Raw genomic sequence first — 9379 nt, forward strand, 5'->3', positions numbered from 1 at the left:
TGAAAATGCCTATTCATGTTATCTAACTCATCTAATAGGAATTAATTTTATTCTTCTAAAATATCGCCTGAACGACCTGTCCATAGAAAAAAACATTCGTAACATATTAAAATAAACCCTATGCATGTACATCCAAATCCAGCTATAGATAGTCACTACAATTTTCAGCCATGAATAAAATATACAAAAATTATATATATATATATATATATATATATATATATATATATATACATAGCAACAAAATATGAGCGATTTATTGATTTGAAATTTTTAAATAACCCAATGTTTTGCTGCTTTTCTAATATTATTTCTTTTACGTTCTCTCATCCCTATAGGAGATGTAAAATCACAAAAGTACCAACCCTCCAACCCTCACAATATGTATGTAACTTTGGATTACTGTTGTCCTATACATAATGTGAAAACTCAAATATGAGTGGCACAATTTTGTGACCTTACTATTCGTAAGGCTTCCGAGATATCGAGAAAAATGTAAAGTACTGAAAGTAAAGTATTAAAAACTCTGTAACACGTCCGAGATCTAAAAAACGAGCTAACCAAGGAATACCTACGTGAGGCTGGCACGAGTCCGCTGTTTTCCATATTTGCAAAGACCTCATGACCTTAGCGGTTGTAAACTGAAGTTTACTTAAACTCGCAAAAACCACAAATAATTGTCTTTTGCTCTCCCTAATGACAACACATTCACACTTATAATTATTTTTAAATTCTGCAGTAATTTTAGCATTTAAAATTGGTAATGCCTTATTTTTAAACATTTTGATTTTGTCGACTAAATCAGTGGTAGATAAAAAGCTGTTTTCATTCGTCCAATAATGGATTCATTTTTATTCATTTAGTTTTTGCTGCTATATGTATCTTGTGTGCAAAGTCTGGCCTAGACGCCCCGCTCGCCAAAGGAAAGTGAAGCGTCTCTCATAGCATCTCCTTTCCAGGTGTAGTGATCTTCGCGGTACCACTGTCTAGCTCTGCTGTGCAGGAGGTTACTTGCATATGGCCTCTCCTACACTATTGTGTCCACAGATGCACCTTCATGCTGGGCCTCCTGTTTTCACAGGGCTTGGTGTGTGACGCGACCGAGTGCTCGGCTTTATAAGTGGTGGGCAGACTGTGCTCGGTAGCCTTGGCAGGCAGCCAGTCTAAGAGAAGGAAAACCTGACTCCAAACCCGGGCAGGTGGAGCTCGTTAGCCTTGTCGGGCAGTTCATACAGGAGAATGAATCTCTGATGCCAAACCCACCAGGTCCGAGCCATTGGATGCCTTGTGGATATCTTCGCGAGAAGGAAAGGCTACGGACGTAAACTCAGACAGAAAATCCGGAGTAGAGCCTCTAAGGCGGCTGGGTGTCAACTACGACTTTCTTTCGGCAGCTTCTGCATCCGAACTGGTGCCAAATGCCATGCTCAGCATACCTTTGGACCCCACCAGCAAGAACGAGAGGGGAATCCTGATGTCGGGGCAGCCCAGGATCGCCATACTCCACGCCCAGGCTTGATCCCTGCAGTGGCCACTCCAGCCTTGCATCTGAGTGAGGAAACAACACGGAAGCTGGCAGTCTACGGGTTATAAATCCCACCTGATTGGCGTAGGGAAGGGTCGCCACGGGTCAGCTCTGAAAGTGGGAGGGATCATCGCGTCTGACTGGCCGACTACTACCCGCATCAAGCCGGGCAGGCCCGGTCAATAAGGTGTTGGCCCGCCAACGTCTGTCTACTCCAGTGGGTTCCTGGAGCTCTGTGTGTTGCTCAGCATGACAAGCAATCGAAAACCCCGCACCAGACAAAATAAACAAGAAACCAAGAAAGTAAACTTCAGCTCTTCGATTCGCAAGCAGGAACGTATGCACCATGCGCACACGCATATCTGACGACCTCATGGAGGTGGACGACACCAGGAACACGGCTATTATTGACAGAGAGCTCACCAGACTAAATGTCAGAATAGCTCCCCTCCAGGAAACAAGGCTCGCCTTCAGCGTCTCCCTCAAATAGGAAAACTACATCTTATTCTGGAAGGGTGGACAACCTGAGGGACCCCTCCATCAAGGAGGTGGCTTTGCTATCGAAAACACCCTCCTGGCATCAGTTGAGTCTCCATCAGGGGGCACTGAGCGTCTCTTGTCCATCCGCCGCAGCTTCTGTCAACATCTTTAATGTCTACGCCCCCACCCTATGTCTTCAGAAGACACAACTGATCAGTTATATCGGCAGATCAAAGATGCCCTAAAGATAAGCCACTATTCCTCCTCAGCGACTTTAATGCCAGAGTAGGTGCGGACAACGAGTCAAGGACTACCTGCCTCGGACATCATGGCACTGGCAAGACCAACGAAAACGGTCAGAGACTGCAGAAGCTGTGCACCTACCATGACATTACATTACAAACACATTCTTCAAGCGTGTACCACAACACAAATTGTCATGGAAACACCCCAGGTCTCATCGCTGACACCAGCTCGTCTTGGTCATCACCAGGCGTTCTGCGCTGAACAGCGACCTCTCCACCAGAAACTACTATAGTGCAGACTACGATTCCGACCACGCCCTCTTGATCAGCATGATGCGCCTACAGCCACACGCTACACCGCTCATAACCAAAAGGTCGCCCTCGCATCAATACTGCGCAGACGTGGTCCCCTCCAAGGTGGAGGAGTATGTGTCCTCCCTGGACCAGGCTCTCCAGGACCTGCCAGAGCACAATGTCACAGCCAAGTGGAATGCCATGAATGGTGCCATCAACAGCACATCCATGTCCCCGTTTGACAAGAAGGAACGGCCCAGCCAGGACTGGTTCAACGATCACATTTCAAGGATGAAACCAAAAATCGAGGATAAACGAAACGCTTCATAGCATACAAAAATGCCCCAATGAACAGACGCGTTCTGCCATCAGAAGTACCCGAAACATCACAAACCGCATCGCTAGACAGTACACAGACGAGTATTGACAACAACTGTGTTAAGGAAAGCAGCGCATTGCCTAGTCTAGTAACAACTAATGTATAACAGTGGCATCAAGAATGCTCTAGGCCGTACAGTGAACGGGGTCTCCCTCATGAACTCTCTGACGGGAGAGAAGGTCACAGACGATGAGCAATAGTTAGCCAGAGATGTGGAGCACTACTCAGAGCTATACTACCGAGAAACGTCAGTACACCGTTGCGGACCTTAGCACCATACAGAAATCGCCCAAAATGGTGGAGCTGAAAAAAGTTCCAACGTTACAGGAGCTCAGCAAAGCCATCGACTCCCTCCGAACGACAAAGCACCAGGTAGCGACAGCATCCCGCCTGAAGCTATCAAACGTAAGAAACCGACATTGCTTCAGCCGCTGAATAAGCTATTCTGCCCCTGTTAGAAGGAAGGAGCAGTCCCCCAAGACATGTAACAATTACAGAGAAATCTTGCTCCTGAGCATCGTTGGCAAAGTGTACCTACACATGATCATCAACAGGTTGCAGCTGCTGACGGACCATGTGTACCCGTAATCGCAGCATAGATTCAGAGCAGGCAGGTCGACAACAGATATGATCTCCTCCCTCTGACAACTCCAAGAGAAGAGCAAAGAGCATGGTGAGCTACTCTGCATGATGATCATCAACCTCACTAAGGTCTTCGAAGTGATCAGCAAGAAATGCCTATTTGAACTTCTCAGTAAGATCGGCTGCCCCCCCCCCCCCAACTCCACAGCATGATAATCTTTTTCCATGCCGATATGAAGTTAACAGTCCTGTACGATGAATCCTCCTCAGACTCCTTCCCCATCAACAGCGGCATGAAGCAGGGCTGCGTGCTGTGGACGAACTTTTTCGGGATGTTTTTCTCCCTTTTCCTTTCCTACGCTTTCGACTCGTACCCTGATGGCGTATATCTGCACACCAGGTCTGACGGGAGGCTGTTCAACCTGGCACGACTGCGCTGGAAGACCAAAGTGAGGCCGGTGCTCATCAGGGAGATACTCTTTGCAGATGACGCGGCTATTGTGAATCACACCGAGGATGCCCTCCAGAGACTGGGAGACCGTTTCGCTGATGCCTGGAAGAAGTTTGGGCTCACAATCTGTCTGAAGAAGACAAACAAGATGCCACCACTACCCTTTCCATCAAAATCGACGGTGTCACCCTGAAGCAGTCAACAACTTTACTTACCGGGGGTCAACCATCAGTAACACTCTCTCGCTCGATGTGGAGCTAGACAGAAGGCATGGAAAGGCAAACGCCATAATGGCGCGACTAACGAAGAGGGTGTGGGAAAACTACGCGCTGACAGAGCACACCAAAATCCAAGTCTACCAGGACTGCGATCTCAGCACCCTCCTATATGGATGCGAGACCTGAATCACCTATATGAGGTAAGAACAACGCCTTCCATATACGGTGCCTAAAACGCATCCTGAAAATCAGCTGACAAGAACGCGTCCCACACACTTTGATCCTGCAAACTGCAAGTATCTTAAACATGGCTGGGACACGTCCGACGCATGGAATATCGGAGGCTGACAAAAGACATCATATATGAACAGCTGGCCACTGGTATTAGAAGAGTGCGCCGCCCATCACTCCGTTTCAAGGATGTGTGCAAGAGGGACATGAAGGCATGCTACATTTCAGCCGACGGCTGTAAAGTGCAGGCCGAGGACCGAGGCACCTGGAGATAGCTGTCGCTGATGTGAGGAGAGGCCAGTTGGCGGCAGAGAAACATGAGAGAAAGAAGAGCTCGGCAGCAACCACAGCAACTCAGACTTTTCAGTGCGTCTTCAACAACTGCAATAGGTTTTGTCACTCACGCATAGGCCTGCAAAGATACAGCAGACATTGCCAAAACCCCAGAGACAGACAACACTCCAAGGCACTACTCGCATGGTCTCTCGAGACGGAGCCGCCAAAGATGATGTATCTTGTCTATTATTTCGACTAATTCAGTTTTCTTTGGAAACTTTGAGAAAGTATTCGTGTTAGGAGTTTTCTTCGTTTTTAAATTGTACAACATTTAGTACGCTTGTTTTGTTGAATTTAATTATTTACGTATTTTCTTAACTCTCAAGTTGTGATTGTGATTTATGGTAATTGAATTGTAATTGTAATTTATGGTGATTGTAATTTATGGTGTTCTTCCTGAGATTTTTGTATCTTAATGCTTTTGTCTTTGCGTTAATATTTGGTTTAGTCGATTCCAGAATTGCTGAATGTTTAGGATGTTAACTAAATGATAGATTTATTCTTCATTCACTTGTATGTTTCTGATATCATAATGCAAAATATTAAATCTTTGCATAGTAAAGACTTGTAGATCTCATATCTTATTTTGTCGTTGATCTTTATGTTGTCTCTCCAAGACATTATCTCTTCCAACTTCGTATCATCCATAGTCTAATGTTTTTGAATATCAACTCGTCTTTTGAATATCAACTCGTCTTTGTATAAACTGTTTAGGTACTGAATCAGAATATTTGTGGATAACTTGATGCTGTAATACTTTTATTTAACTTTAAGTTAGTGTCTATTGATTGATCTAGTGCAGAATACTATCATCGTTTTGTCTCTCGATTTTATATTGAAATCACTAATTGTACTAAGCTAATCTCAATATGCATATATCTTATTATTTTCAATATAGCAGTTCACCGGTTTTAGATATAAGTAAAGTAATAGTGAACCGCTGTTTCATACCGTTTTATAGCATCGTTAATCCTGTATCGTTTAGAAGCGAACATGTATATAGTGGTTAATTTGTACAATGTCATTTAGCAACAATATTTGGAGTGAAAGTCATTATCTGGAAAAGGCTAATTGGTGCCGGCAATTTTAACCCTTTGTATACACTATTCATCAAAGTGAGGTTGGAGTATTAAAGAGAGTGTCCATAAATAGGTTGTTGATTATGTACAGGCGGGAGGCCATGACCGGTTATGAAACAATGAAGCACATAACTGGCGTAATGCTAATATTCACATGTAAAAGGATACTCCCAGTTTTATATACCATACGTCTTTATGCCGATGGTAGTACGAGAATGACATCTAAGGGGCTCACGTGTACTTGGTCAGATGGGTGCGTGGATTTCATTAGGGCTCTACTAGAGGCTTGCGTATGTACACGAACTAAGAACTAATACATGAAAGCCAATGAACGTAGTGCGTTTAGAAGAAGTTTGCGAATCTCGAGTATATGCACAGATACCGACAAAGACGATAGCTCTACAAAATATAAGTATATATTCTGTCATAAGGCTTGTATTGCTGTAGCATAATGCAACGATGGATATTTCCTGACATTCGAGGACTACAACAGTTTCCACTCATGCTGCGAAAGGCGATATGGTTATCCTTCAGCGGGTATGTGACCGTTTTAGGTATATCTCATAAGAATATACACATTCGATATGTTTAAAACTATCTTGATATTCTATTCTGCAATGGTTTTCGAATTAAACGAGAGTATACTAAATGATTATATTAAAAAGTAGATCCGTGTAAAATCGTCATCAAAATATTCGTGACAAGTATTGCAACTAAGTTTTAATTAAAAACCTACGGTCTTGGTAGCAATTACATTATCGGCCTTGTAAATATCTGAAGCAAGCAAATTTAGAGTCTTTGTCTTCTAGTGATGTAGCAAATTTCTTTCCAGGTCATTGAAACAAGAAATGTTCTTTATCACGCTGCATCAGGTCAACTTTAACAGAGAATCCACATTTACCAAGAACGTACTTTCACAGGTGTCACTCACTGATAATGTACTAAGGGTATAATAATACAATATGTTGATGTTGATCATTATTTTAATTATCACACTCGGAACATGTATATCTGACATTGATTTTGCAAATCTAGCCTTGAAAAGAAATGCAAGAAGATCAAAGTTTGTTCCTTGTAATTTTTAGGGAAGACAAACGTAAGGTGGAACAGCGCTGTTACTTTTGCAGGTATCTAAACGGAGAAAAGGTCCTAGAGCATTCTTAACAGACAACAGTGATTTTTATATTGAATGATATAGTTGTTAACTAATAGTTTCCATAATAGGGAACAAACAGGTATTGATGTAAATTTATATAGTTGAGAGAAGATGTATTGGCAATTATTCTATTAAAGGAGAAACAAAAGAAAACAAAACCAAAATCTCGAATTAAAAAAAATATATTGTTCAGAAACGATGTGCCAAAGTAAATAAAAAATATAAAATTGTACAAATGACTGTCACGCGACATAAAAATTCTGGGTGAAAAATATATATTTTGAGTGAAAATGTATTGTTTTGATGTCCATGGCAATTTAGAACCAATAGATGTAAGTTTATGAAATTTAATAATATTGCAACAGAAAAGAGAAATAAGAGTCAGCTGAGGATACTACAAAAATGTGTAAATGAATTGCTTGACATCGCAACGAAGGAGAACATTAAGGCAAAAAGAGCAGGCTTTTTTTTAACAGAGAACATGTTAAATATTATTGTGATTGGTGGCTATGGCTAGATCATGTATAAATTAGAGACCTTCCAACTTCATAGCATATTTGATGGAAAATGCTTGTATACACAGTACAAAGGCTTAAATTGTCTTATCTTCTAGTTTGTAGACAGAGGATGCGTAATGGAGGCTTGTTACAAAATTTAAATTATTACAATGATATACCTAACATTTGATAGTTACACAAGTACCGATTCGCGTGTTTTGTCTGCTTATTTGTGTTTTGAAGAATGTTTTGAAGGTTCAATGTATTGTACATAAGTTATTTCAAATTTGGTAAGATGTGACTGTAACTTGTTCATGGCTGTAATAGTGTGTGATAACACCTCAATACATTACTATTTTATCCAAATTAGTGTAAAATATTTATATAATTGGATGCAAAGTGCTATAAATTTATCTCTTTTTGTGCACAAAAATGTAGATGATGGTCACTGTTTTTCAAAGTCAAAGTCAATTAAATTAAAATGTATTGAAAAGATAAGTTAGATTCTTATAAACAAAAATGACAAATTATTAAATATTTGGATGAAAACATCTTTCAAATGGTTAATAAATCATTCAATACTTTAGTCAATCCTAATGATTATAACCAAAACATAAAAGGATATTGTCAAGTACAGTACTAAAGATAATAATTGGATCGCTATACGTATTCGATATCTTTTCTATTTTACAATACATATTGTCATTAAATAGGTTATAATCTTAATAACTTTGTTGCTTATTGACAGGTTTTAACACTGTTGACTTAAACACTTGACTAGTAGGTTTCTTTCGTAGTTTCAAACGCAATATAAAGCGGGCATTGTATTTAGCCTGAGGAAATGTCACCTATTAAATTAAAAGCAAAAGGAAAAAATCAGCATCTCGAATTTAGAAAAAAGATTGTCCAGGAAAGCTTTGCAGAAGCAGATTAAAAATGCAGATGTGTATAATTTAATATGTCACATTCCCTTTTGTTGATCACATGATCACCAAATATTCACATGAATATTTCGACATAGCAATCGGGCATCTTTTGAGGGTGTATTTTCCCCACCAAGGTTATTGCACCATGTATGTTGGCCATATGTTAATAATAAAAACTATAGACTGCAATTAATTCTACCGGCTTGAACCACCTAAACTAACAAACGTATGCTGCTACATTTCTACATGCCCCTTGAAATTTATACAAGATATCACCTTGCACAGTTATTGCAGTTGTTTACTTACCCCAGCCAAGTGATACATATTGTTGTATAGCTGATCAGCTGTGCATCCTTGTACCTGACACATGGCCTATCTATATGACTCGGCTAGTGATACTCGATTTAGTTCAAGAACGTTAATCTAATCACGGGAAGACTTAAGTAACTTCATGTGTACCTTCGCCCATTCCTCTCGACTTTGATAGCAGAGGGAAGAGTAGCACCTAAGAGCTTAGTCGTAGACTGTATTCAGCAAAATTTGGTATTTCCTATTATTGCTAAGGGATATGTAAGGTAAGACTTTAAGCATGGACGTAGTAACATTTTCTTTGAATATCCATACAATTGTTTTTGAATCATTTCCTATTTGAACTATTAGCCACTTTAAGTATTTGAAAATATACGATTGGTAGATTTCTTTATTCCAAACAATTTGCTCGATTCATCTTAAAACATAGTTCTTTGTTCTCCGCTTTAAATTCATCATGCGCAATAGGTGACAGGATTCTTTTCTCTACGTTTGTAGATAAAGAATAATCTCGCCATCATATGTATGTAAACATTTCGTGAAGTAACTAACGGAGTAATCTTTTTCTTTTATCAACATCATAGTGCCCATGCACAGATTCTCTATTCTTGTTTTAAGGTGTGTAGGAATAACTATTTGTATACCATAGACTTTTTTAAAAATATACAATA

This window comes from Sinohyriopsis cumingii, chromosome 6 (assembly GCF_028554795.1).
Source record: "Sinohyriopsis cumingii isolate HCF-2022 chromosome 6, ASM2855479v2, whole genome shotgun sequence".
In the NCBI taxonomy this organism is placed as follows: domain Eukaryota; kingdom Metazoa; phylum Mollusca; class Bivalvia; order Unionida; family Unionidae; genus Sinohyriopsis; species Sinohyriopsis cumingii.